The sequence below is a fragment of the Pteropus medius genome, unplaced genomic scaffold (genome assembly GCF_902729225.1).
Source record: "Pteropus medius unplaced genomic scaffold, Ma_sr-lr_union100, whole genome shotgun sequence".
NCBI classification, from domain to species: domain Eukaryota; kingdom Metazoa; phylum Chordata; class Mammalia; order Chiroptera; family Pteropodidae; genus Pteropus; species Pteropus medius.
The window spans coordinates 9914305-9927749 of record NW_024347790.1 but is presented as its reverse complement, the minus strand read 5'-3'; the positions used below and the strand labels follow the sequence as shown (position 1 = coordinate 9927749).

Genomic DNA, 13445 nt, shown 5'->3' with positions numbered 1-13445 from the left:
CTAATAGAGCCATATAATAAAACACCACAGATAACATTATACTCAGTGGTAAAAGACTGAATTAGTCAAGAATGCCTGCTTTCACCACTTCTATTCCACATAATACTGGAAGACTCTGATTAGATAGAAATAAAAGGCATTTAAATTGGAAACAAAGGATAAAATGATCTCTATTCACAGATGACTTGATCTTCTATGTGGAAAACCCTACAAAATCTACAAAAAGAGACTGTGAGAACTAATAAACAAATTTGAGAAAGTTGTGGGATACAAAATCAACATGCAAAAATCAGCTGGATTTCTATGTACTAACAATGAATTTGAAAAGATAATTAGGAAGACATTTCTATTTACAATAGCACCAAAAAGAATAAAATACTTAGGAATAAATTTAACCAAGGAGGCGAGAGACTTGTGCAGTGAAAACCGCAAAACATTTTTGAAAGAAATTTAAAAAGACACAAATAAGTGGAAAGACATCCCATGTTCATGTATCAGAAGACCTGATATTGTTAAGATGTCAGTACTACCCAAAGTCATCTATAGATGCAATGCAATCCCTATCAAAATCTCAATGAGATATTTTTGCAGAAATAGAAAAAGATCCATCCTAGAATGCATGTGGAATTGCAAAGGACCTCCAATAACCCAAAAAGTCCTGAAAGAGAATAAAGTTGGAGGTCTCACATTTCCTGATTTCAAAACTTATTACAAAGCTACAAGAATCAATACAGTGTGATACTGCTATAAACATAGACTTATATCCCAAAAAAATAAAATAGCCTAGAAATACAACTTCTCATATATGGTCAAATGATTTTCAACAAGTTTGCCAAGACCATTCAATGTGGAAAGATCATTCTTTTCAATAAATGGTGTTGAAAAAACTGAATATCCACATGCAAAAGAATGTAGTCAAATCCTTATGTTACTTTGTATATAAAACTTAGCCCTGAATGGGTCAAAGTCTTAAACATAAGAGTTAAAACTATAAAACTTAGAAGAAAACATAGGGAGAAAGCTTCATGACATTGGATTTGGCAATGATTTCTCGTACATGGCACCAAAGCACAAGCAACAGGAATAAATCAACTGGTCTTCATAAAAATTAAAAACTCTTGTATATCAAAGGACACTACCAAAAAATAAAAAGAAAACCCATAGAATAGGAGAAATATTTGCAAGGCATATATCTGACAATGGGTTAATATCCAGAATATATAAAAAAAACTCCTACAATACAACAACAAAATAAACCATTTTTTAAAATGGGCAAAGGACTTGAACAGACATTTGCCCAGAGAAGATATATGAATAGCCAATAAGCAGATGAAATAAAGCTTAACATCATTAAACATTAGGCAAATGCAAATCAAAATCATAATGAGAGACTACATCACACCATGAGATGGCTATTATGAAAAAAAAAGAAAGAAAAGAGAAAACAAGTGTTGTTGAGGGTGTAGATAATTAAAACCCTTGTCATTGCTGGTGAAAATGTGAAACAGTATGGCTGCTGTGAAAAACGGGATGGCAGATGCTCAAAAAAACCACGGAATTATCATATGATCCAGCCATTCCACTTGTGAGTTTATACCCAAGAAAACTGAACGCAGGGTCTCAAAGAGGTATTTGTACATCCATGTTCAAATCAGTATTATTCACAATAGCTAAAAGATGGAAGCAACTCGTGTGTCCACCAATGGATGAATGGATAAAAAAAATGTTATATAAACATACAATGGAATATTACTCAGCCTTAAATGGGAAGGAAATTCTGACACATACAACATGACTGAACTTAAAAGACAGTATGCTAAGTGAAATAAGCCAGTCACAAAAAGGCAAACGTTGTATGATCTCACTTTATATAGAGTACCTAGAATAGTCAAATTCAGAGTTAGAACATAGAATTGTGGTTGTAAGAGGAATGGGAATTATTGCTTAGTGGGTAGAGTTTCAGTTTGGGAAGATAAAAAAGTTCTGGAGATGGATAGTGGTATTCATTTTACAAGGTGAATGTACTTAATGCCACTAAACTGCACATTTAAAAATGGTTAAAAAGGTAAATTGTATGTAATGTATATTTTACCACAATAAAAATTTTACTCAGAATGCAGTACAGTATAGGGAAACAAAGTAATGAAAAATCTGAAAGCCAAGTTGAAGATATGGAAAAGAGAATGGAATGGCCTGCTTGCTCTCAGATCCATGCATGACCTTCCACATCCTGAATCTTGGGAGCTGACATTCCAAAACTGTACACCCCACATGCCTTGTCCACGGGCTTCCTGCCATGCTAGATTCTGTCTAAGAGAGTCTCAGGCAGGAGACTTTATTATAGGAGGAAAGGAGAGACAGGATACTTCTCCTTTGCTTCCTTTGGGTTTTGTGGTGCTTCAATCAGTAGCTATGGATCCTCCATGGTCCCTGTTCCTATAGGTTCCAGATGGCTTCAGCTTCTGGGTTCTGTTAAGATTATCTCCTTACTGTATTCCTATAGCCCAAGAAGGAATAATAGTTTTTTGGATATTTCTAACTTTTAGATCACCTCGCTATTCCGTGTTTGGCCTTCAGATATCCTAAAACATTTGTAACTAATTCCTCATAGATATTAGTCTGTTTGGGCTGCTATAACAAAAATACCGTAAACCGAGTGGCTTATAATCAAATATTTATTTTTCATGGTTCTAGAGGCTGAGAAATCCAAGATCATGGAGTTGGCAGATACAGTATCTAGTGAGGGCCTCCTTTGTAGGTGACCATCTTTTTGCTGTAACCTCACATGATGGAAGGAATGAACCAACTCTCTGAGGTCTCTTTCATAAGGGTACTAATCCTTATGATCTAATTATTTTTTAAGGGTACAGCCTCATGACCTAATCACTTCCCAAAGGCCCTACCTTCCAACTCTATCACTCTGAAGGGTAGGATTTTAACATATGAATTTGTAAGAGAAACACAACCCTTCAGGCCATAACACCATATGAAATTCCCTCTGTTGAATTATCTGGCATTAATTATGTTTTTCCGGCTGATTCAGTCTAACAGACATCTATCTAATCAGAGTTGGAAAAAGAGAGAATAGAGAAAAGGCAATTGATAATCACTGCAAGTTTTCCCCAAAAGATGAAAGGTGTGAACACTCAAATTTAGAAAGCTCAAGTCAGGTAAATGAAATATATCCGCACTTAGATACTCCACAATGAAACTGTAGAACACCAAGGACAATGAGAAGTTCTTAATATCAACCACACAGAAAAGATATATTACAGCAGAGGGAAACAATTAGAATGATCACTGATATTTCAATTGAAACAGCAGTATAATATATTCAAAATACTGAAAGAAAATAGCTATTAACTATTTTTTTTAGGCCAGGCAACTCTTGATTGACCTCACAGATTGCAAGGAGCTTGTCAGTTTACAATCCCTTATGTATTTATTTTTTTTATGCCTACAGCACCTGGTCTTCCTAGGTGGTCTCCCATCCAAGCACTAACCAGACCTGACCCTGCTTAGCTTCCGAGATCAGACGAGATAGGGCTTGTTCAGGGTGGCATGGCCGTAGACTGAAAATAACTATTAATCTAGAATTGACAAAAGTACCCACAAGATACTTGAAAGAATCTTCCAAGATCAAAGGCAAAATAAATTTTATATTCACCCTCAAAATGTGAGTTTTTGTTAAACAATGACCCCTGGGATAGAGCACTCCTAAAGTTATCTTTCAAGAATAACAGCGATCCTACAAGGAAGGTCTAAATTGTCAAAAACAGCAAAGAAATTGTTAAGCATGGATGTAAATCTGAACTGACACTGACTGTAATAATCGAAAGTGGAGTAACAGGATTTAAATGTTCTTAAATTCCTCATATAGTTAAGAGGCAATCAGAAATAACAACTTTAGACTTTAAGATAAATATATATGTCAAAATTTACATTAAATATGAGAAACTCAAAATATCGTGTATAGCTTCCTAAATACTAGAGAAGAAAAACTGATATTAATAAACTCATTTAATCAGAAAACACAGGCAAGTAGAAAAATGGAAGCATAGAAAAAGTGGAAAAAATAGAAAGCATAAATAACCCTGTGGAGATGATTATAAATATACTGGTAATCATAAAACTTGTAAGTGGACAAAACTCACCAGTGAAAAGACAGAAAGCAGAGCTAAGAGATTCACATGAACTATAGACAGAGGTAGACTGAAAGTAAAATAATGGTACCATATAAATACTCAACGAATAAAAGCAATGTGGCTAGATTAATGTCAGGCAAAATATACTTTAAGGCAATAATATTTAGTAGAGATAAAGAAGGTGACTATGTAATAATTAAAGACTTAATTCACTAAGAAAATAAAGCCCAAAACAGAGTCCTAAATACACAAAATAAGAACTAAAAAACATACAAGGAAAAATGCAGACATTTACAATTTTAGTGCAAGATTTTAAAAACATACTCCGTGATTTGGGGATCGTGTGGACAAGAGAGTATTTAAGGATAAATAAAATTAAACAACATAATTAACAAGAAAAATTTAATGAATATACTGGAATACACATGAAATCCTATATCCAAAAGTGAATAAATATCCTTGCTGAAGACTTACAATTGCAACATAGTTAAGTAAGAAATAAACAACTAAAAGATAAGTTTTTAAAAACCTATACAATGGGATACTTTAAAAAGCACTACAAAACAATTCAAGAGTCAAAGAGAAATCATAATGCAATTTTAAAGTAAACTTAAAACAATAATAATTTCAACATCTGAAAATCAATCAGTGTGATATACCACACTAATAAATGAAAGATAAAAATCATATGATCATCTCAATATATACAGAAAAGCATTTGATAAAATTTAACATACATTTATGATAAAAACTCTCAATAAAATGGGTATAGAGGAAACATAGCTCAACATAATAAAGGCCATATATGACAAGCCCACAGCTAACATAATACTCAACAGTGAAAAACTTAAAGATTTTCTTCCAAAATCAGGAACAAAATAGGGATGCCTACTCTCACCGCTTTTATCAACATAATAATAGAAGTCCTAGACACAGCAATTAGGCAAGAAAGAGAAATAAAATGCAACCAAATTGGAAAGGAAGAAATAAAACTGTAACTATTTGCAGATGACATATCATATGCAGAAAATCCTGTCCATCAAAAAACTATTAGAACTAATAAATGAATTTAGTAAAGTTACAGGATACAAAATCAATACAGAAATGCTGTTGCATTTCTATTCATTAACAACAAACTACCAAAAAAAAAAAAAAGAAAGAAAGAAATTAAGAAAACAATCCTATTTACAATTGCATCAAAACATACCTAAGGTGAAAGACCTATACACTGAAAACTATAAACACCGATGAAAGAAACCGAAGACACATACAAAACACATGTAAATGGAGAGATACTCAGTCTATGAGCATAGACTGGAAGACTCAATATTGTTAAAATGTCCATACTACCAAAAGCAATCTATATATTCAATGCAATCCCAATCAAAATTCCAGTGGCAATTTTCACAGAAATAGAACAAACAACCCTAAAATGTGTATGGAACCACAAAAGATTCCAAATAAGCCAAAACAATCTTGAGAAAGAAGAACAAAGTTGGAGGCATCATGCTCCCTTATTTCAAATTATATTACCAAGCTATAATAATCAAACAATATGGTATTGGCATAAAAACAGGCACCGAGATCAATGAAATAAACAGAGAGCCCAGAAATAAAACCACACACATATGGTCAATTAAATTACAACAAAGTAGCCATTGAGTCAAGAATATACAATGAAGAAAGGACAGGCTCTTCAATAAATTGTGTTGAGAAAACTGGACAGACACAAGTAAAGGAATGAAACTGGACCACTATCTTCCACTATACACAAAAATTAACTCAAAACATATTAAAGGTTTGAATATGAGACCTGAAATCAGAAAACTCCTAGAAGAAAACATAGTCAATAAGCTCTTTGGCATTGGTCTTGGCAGTGATTTTTTGGTTATGACACCAAAAGTATAGGCAACAAAAGCAAAAGTAAATAAATGGGACTACATTAAACTAAAAATCTTCTGCATAGCAAAGGATACCAACAATAAGATGAAAAGGCAACCTACTGAATGGGAGAGAATATTTGCAAATCACATATCTGATAAAAGGTTAATATTCAAAATATATTAAGAACTCACACAACTCAATAGCAAAAAAACAAAAAACAAAAAACAAAAACAAAAACAAAACAAATAAAGAAAACCAATTAATCTGATTTAAAAATGGGCAGGAGATCTGAATAGATGTTTTTCCGAAGTCATACAGATGGCCAATGCGTGCATTAAAATTCTCAATATCACAAATCACTGGGGAAATGGAAATCAAAACCACAATGAATGATCACCTCACACCTATTAGAATGGCTATTGAAAAGACAAAAAACAAGTGTTGGAGAGGATGTGGAGAAAAGGGAACCTTTGTGCACTATTGGTAGGAATGTAATATGGAAAACACGGAAAACAATATTAAAGTTGCCCAAATCATTAAAAACTTAACTATCACATGATCCAACAATTCCATTTCTGAGTATCCAAAGGAAACGAAAACATTAACTCAAGTAGATATATGTATCCACATGTTCATTGTAGCATTATTTACAATAGCCAAGATATGGAAAAAACCCTAAGTGTTCATCAATGGATGAATAGATAAAGAAAATGTAAGATATATATAGATAGCTATACGTTTATCTATATCTACATAAAATGGAATATTATTCGGCCATAAAAAAGTGAAGGCTGGCCATTTGTGACAACATAGATAGACATTGGGGGCATTATGCTAAGTGAAATAAGTCATACAGAGAAAGACAAATACCACATCTCGCTTATATGTGGAATCTAAAACCAAACAACAACAACAAAATAAGCTCATAGATTAGAAGCAGGGAGAAGAAGCAAAAATGGGTGAAAGGAGTCAAAAGGTACAAACTTCCAGTTATCAAATAAATAAGACATGTGGATGTAATGTACAACATAGCAACTATAATGAATAATACTTTCAACAATTTGAAAGTTGCTGAGAGTACATCTTAAAAGCTCTCATCCCAAGGAAAAGAAATTCTGTAACTATATATGCTGATAGATGTTAATTAGACTTATTGTAGTGATCATTTCACAATATATACAAATATCAAATCATTATGTTGTACACCTGAAACTAATATAATGTATGTCAATTATACCTCAATTAAAAATTAATAATGAAATTGTTACTCATCAAAATTTGTGGGATGCAGCTAAAGCAGTACATAGTGGAAAACACATAGCCTCAAATTTTCTATTAGAAAGGAAGAAAGGCTAAAAATTAAATAATTAAAGGATAAACCAAAGAGTATAGAAAAATGAAAGATGAGTAGAAATTTAAGACATTATAAAGTATAAAACAGATTAAAAGATTGATAAATATAATAGTTCTTCAAAGAAAATTTTTAAAAAATAGACGAACTCCTGTCAAGACTGATCAAGAAAAAAGCAAACAAGAGAAAAAGTACAGATGAGCAACCTTAAGCATGAAAGGACCAACAAATTACAATAGAAACTACAATGATCATTAAAGGATATAATTTTATATCAATAAACTTAAAAACTGAGATTAAATGAACAACTTCCTAGAAATAATACTACAGAAAAAAATTTTTTTAAGTGATTTTTCTTGACATGTTTGCTTTAATGGTTTTTCATACTTCTAACACTTAATTCTTAACTCACAGAATCTCTAAGGAGAGTACGTATAATTAATACCAGCAAGTCACTCTCTCCAATATCTCATAATACTTTAGATATGATGACCAAATTTATCAGTAGAAGGGGCCAAAAACCCAATTTAGGGATAACCACTTCAAAAATGAACGTGAGCACATTTTCTTTTCTAACATAACACAAAAATTAATCGGCTTAATTGTTAACTTTTCCAAAATACACTCAGAGAATACCACGTCAATGAAATTCAATTTGCCTATGATATAGAACACACTATGAAAGCAACAGATGGCTTTACTCAAAAACAAGCAATATTTGAATACTGCGATTCTCAACTGTAAAAACATTCATCACATATTTTCTGTAGAACATTATTCAAAGATCCTTCCCTTGACGCACCCACTTCCACCGAGCTGTTTAAACTACATCACATAAGGTTTACGTTAGATTCCAATAAAGGCCCTGCCTATGATGGAAGAGACATACTGACATGTCAGATGGTCAGCTATTGATTGTCTCTCTCCAGAGAGCAATCAGAAGAATCTCAACACAGAAATTAGATCACATTTTTTTCCTGATCAAAATCCACATTTGTCCCATGTCCTCCAAACTCAGAAAGACCTGGGCCTTTCTGAACTCCCTAATCTCACCAAATGTTTTTTACAACTCTCAGTGACTCCAGCCTCAATTGCCTTTGGCCTCAAAACACTGTAAACTCTTTTCTTCTGCTAGTTGGTTTCTCTCAACACTCAGCTTGGCTGGCTTGAACTTCTCTCATACATAGTCACATACTATCAGGATCACACACAGTTACTACGGCCACAAATAAACCACCCCTAGTTATAATTTATTATATAGATTATTCTCCTGGTATGATTACGAAAGTAATAAAATAAAACCTTCCTTTTAAAGAGGAGCCTACAAAAAGTGAGTTTGCCACATAAAACAGTCTTCCAGAGACACGGGCTAAATCGCCAAACAAGTTTCAAACATCCCCACAGAAATTTAAAACACAGACTCATAGAAATCTCTGGTCTAGTTTAACAACTGATTGGGTGAACTGCACACATGTCCTTTCCAGCTTTGTAATAACACAGGCAATAGTATATGGTTTAAAACAGACATTGTCCAGTTATATGTATGGTCTGTTCTGTGTGAACCATAACCAATGTTTTGTTCCCTTCAATTTACTTAAAAATGTTTGGTACATAGAGAAAAATCTCTACTTATGTACTTCTACACATATATTCTTCTTTCTACCACTAATTTTCTCATTTTGAAATTACAGGGATAAAAGTATCTGCTTAAAATAAATGCCGGAACCAAAAGAAAGGCTATCATTTGCTAGAAAATTTCTCCATATTTGAAAAGCGGCATTAGTGAGAACCCAAAAAGCTTTGTCTTCAAAACATTATAAGCTTCAATGTCCACAGCTATAAAATGAAATAATAATGAATGTCTGAACTAATTCTCAGAGTTGATACAAGTATCAAATGAGTTTTAGGAGGAAATGCTTTGTTAACTGTAATACAGGAATACCCTCCTCCTTTTTTAAGGATGAAAATGGGTTCTAGTTTTGGCCACACAATTACCTGTATTCCTTACTAATTTGGCCTCATAAATTAGTAAAGGATATTCCTGAGTCAGAAATTGCCAACTAAAATGCCTGCAAAGGCAAGAGAAGTAAAATACATGAATGAAGCAGGTCTGGATGAAATAAAGGCAGGGAGTGGAGACATTGTGACAAAGTAGAGAGTGTACGTCCCACTCAAAGCGGGCAAACCACATGCTGGCTTCAGTGCTGGCAGTTGCAAGTCCCCTCTTGCCTGGTCCTCTTGTTTTTCAGAAGAAGCTAGGACTTTGTGAATTTATGTAAAATTTACTAATTTTAAAACACTGGCAAATAATTTTAAGTTATTCAATCAAAGTACTGCTCTGACCCAAATAAACATATATGAAGGCCAAATTTAGCCTTTATTCTATCTGCCTATGACTTGTATGTGAGGTTTTGTGTTCTTTGTCAAGAAATGGCCAGTAAACTAACTTACAAAGGTGATCACTTCATAAGTTATATAAATGTCTAATCAGTATGCTGTACACCTGAAAACTAATATAATATTGTATGTCAGCTGTAATTGAAATTTTTTTTTTAATTAAAGAAGAACAACAAAACGTAAGTCTAACCACATGGTGTAATGACCTCAGATATCAGGAAAAATAGGTAACAATGACTAGCATTTTTCTGGCTGTTTGCTATATGCCAGGAACTTACTGTGCTTATAGTTTTAGATGCATTGTCATTTAATAGTCATAAGAAACCTTTTAAAAAGGCATTTATCTCATTTTCAGAAAAGAAAACTGAGGATTAGAGAAAGTTTTTAAGGTCATAATGCTGGTTAACAGTAGAGTTCAGAAACAAACCAGGTCAAACTCCATGATAGAAATTTGGTGTTCAGTGATCAGTGATTTCAGTTAAAAGAGTAATACTTCTCACCTTGAGGTTCCTGACTACCTATGTGTCCCCAAAGTGGGAAGGGGTCTTCTGTGAATTAGTTTAAAAGCCTAATGGAAATCTATTTACCCTCTAATGGATAACTGAGCTTGTTTCCTATTACCAATGAAGGAGTTTGTTTCTTAGATATAATCTGTCAAATTATCACACTGGGGGAAAAAAAACTCATTTAAAAATAAGGAGATGTTGTGGTGTTTTTTTTTTTAAGTTGGAAATGACTAGATTAGAGCACTGACATTGCAAATATTAAAATTATTAAACATTTTACATGAAAACTTTTTTATAATTTACACTTATTTAATCTAACGTATATTTGCACTTTCAAATATTTGTTTATCAGACTGTTAGGAGTAACTAATGGGCCTTCAAATATTTTGAATGACAGATAAGTTATTTTTCAAAGAATATTTGCACACAAAAAAAATTAGGCTCATAAAGATACAGTTCAGAAAGAAAATGCAAGATAATGCTATCCCGTTACATGATGTGACCAAAATCTCTGCTATTAGATATACTAAGCTGATCACCAAATTGAATTTTTTCCTTTGCACTTTTTTGTTCCCAACAATAATAACAAAAAAGGACTAAGATGAATGATAGTAATTTTTCACATGCTAGACATCACATCAATACATTCATAAAGAGCAAGTTATCATTGAAAGCTAATAAATCTCAATTTTCCCATTTTAAAACAATTATCTTTGATAATGTAATAAAAATCAATATGGCATGAATAACATGCACTCTCACTTATCTGTCAAAACGTGGCACTAAGGCTCTGGCAAATCCAGAAAACTTGTCAGCTTTATCACCTACCTTTTTAGCAAAGCTTGAAAATAAGGCATAATAATGCCGATTTTAAGACAGTAAGTGTCTAGCCTGCAGCTGTGATCCTGGGCCTTTAACACATCACAAAAAAAGTCACGGTGTTACAGTAGGGATAACCATTCAGGATGTGGAGAAGGTAATTAGAAGTGGAACTTAGAAACATTGAGGCACTATGCCAAGACTATAATCTATTCCTCAGTTTTCGCATTTTTACTCAACAGGGAACACAAAGCACCTCATTTCCTGTGCCTGCATAAAACAACTCTAAGGACGTTATAGTTATACGGTGTTACTGTGAATAATATAAAAATGTTTAAGAGGCTTTAAGAGCGCCCATGCAATCACCAGGAAAAGTGGAGGATACAACAAAATCCGAGAAAATTTGGGGGGTTTTCTAAAGTTTTCAAAATCTGTTTTTCTTTTTTTTAATTTTGATGTCATTACAACGTTTATTTCAAGGCGTAAGTCCAATTTCCATCCTAATAATAATAATAATAATAATAATAATAAATTAATTTATTATTTAAATTTTAAAAGTTTCTCGTAGGAAAATTTTAGCAAGGTGCAAACAAACTACTGGGAAACAGAACAGGGCTGTTGGTGAGCCAGCCGAAGTGACATCTTTTCTAGCAGGATTTCTCCCTCAGGAACGATCACAATGATCTCGCCTGCTCTTCCCCTCTCTTTAAAAAAGAAAACTTTCCAGATGCCTTTGGAGTTGCACGGACCCCAGCTCCACCAACCTGCTCCTACAGAAATCATCCCTCAACAGTTGTTCCCCGGGGTGGGCTCGGCGCGGCGCGGGCCACAGGTTCTTCCCGACGCGGCCGGGACGAGGTGCGTGGGGCCCTCGCGCTCTTCACGTCCCCCTCGTCTGTTCCCTCTGGAGATCAACCTCGCGTCCCCCTCCAGCCGTCTCGGGCGTCCCGGGGCTGGCGCGGCAGCCTGGCGCTCTCGGAGGCGCCCTGGTGGCCGGGGAGGCGAGGGGCTCCCTCCCGACGCTGTGCGCCCGGCGCCGCGCGGCCCTCCTCGCCACCGACTCCGCTCCCGGGGCGCCGGAGGCGGGCGCGGACCGGCGGGGCGGGGCGCCCAGGGGCGGTGGCCGGCCCAGGGGCGGGCAGAAGGTCGGCGGGAGGAGTTGGCGGGCGACTTGTCCGGGCTCTGGGGACCGTTTCACCTCCCACCCGGGGGCGCTGCCAGCCCCGGGACGGCCGAGAGGGCGCCGCGCCACCCGCGCGCGTCGCGAGGGGCTTCCCGCGACTCAGGCCGCGCCTCTCCGCCCTGGAGCGCCTTCGGATCCCTGGAACCTTCTTGGACAGGCCCAATGTCCTAGAGGAAATTCACCTACTTTTAATGGACTGTGTCTTCCCTCCGAGAACTTGCCGAACTGCGTGGGGCTCGTGTCACGGGGATGTCATCTCAGGGCGAACGGGCCCCGAGGCTGAAAATGGGCACGGGTTTTAGACCCCAGAGAGAAGGTGACTAATGAGATAGCCCCCAATACCAATTCACTGGGCGGTTTAAGGAAGTTGGGACTCAAGCTGAAGTCAAGGCAAGAACTTTTGCCTTTTAGGAGGACGCCTGTTAATTATTAACCCACTAGCTGGTCTCCCGGGGATGGCGCCAGCCCTGTCCTCTTGTCTTCTGACAAACAGGGCACACTGGATGGGTCCACGCTAGCCAGATCCCCGTGAGTAGGGATGTTTTGGGCATGGTTCTACCTCCCTCCCCTTCAAAAGGTGACAGCCACAATCAAAATGTTCTTGGATTCTGATAAAAATCTAAATGGATCTGGCATGATGTCTAAATAAGGAAAATTCTAGAAGAGACCAAACAGGTCATCTAGTCCTACTTAATTCATCTATCTTAAGAAAACAAACAAACATTTGAATAGATGCCGAAAAGGCACTCAGCATATTCAAGATCCTTTCTCATAAAATACAATTGAAATATAGAAAATGAACAGGCGATTTTTCTCAAAATATTGTATATATCGTCTGACATACATTATCTCAGTATTGAAAATATATCAAAGGTTTTACGAAAGATTCAAAATTTCAAGTTATTTTTTTAAAAAACAGATCTAAACAATATATCGAAGATATTATTTAACAGAAGTATTAATAAAGAGTAATCAAGTGGCTGAACAAAATAAAATACACCAACAATAACCAATGAAAATGCAATGGGAAAAAATGGATTTCATTCACAATAGCAACAAAGAACGTGGAATAACTAGAAATCATAAAAATGAGAAATGTGGGGAGAACTGAAAAAGAAAAATGCAGAACTATTGAGAAATTATTTACAAGATATTTTATT

The 13445-nt window shown here is 35.4% G+C and overlaps 1 protein-coding gene and 1 pseudogene across 3 annotated transcripts in view; both read right to left on the bottom strand.

Annotated features, from left to right (window-relative positions):
* Positions 1 to 12646, bottom strand: part of MYO3A (myosin IIIA) — a 186539-nt gene extending 173893 nt beyond the window's left edge. For 2 of the 3 annotated variants that reach the window (XM_039877586.1, XM_039877582.1), the window contains exon 1: positions 11867 to 12160. The gene's annotated coding sequence lies outside the window, so the exon portion shown is untranslated. Of the gene's footprint in view, positions 1 to 11866; positions 12161 to 12471 lie in introns of those variants that run through there. The other variant, XM_039877584.1, reaches the window with a different exon arrangement.
* Positions 3455 to 3573, bottom strand: LOC120614798 (uncharacterized; annotated as a pseudogene).
* Positions 12647 to 13445: the final 799 nt, after the last annotated feature.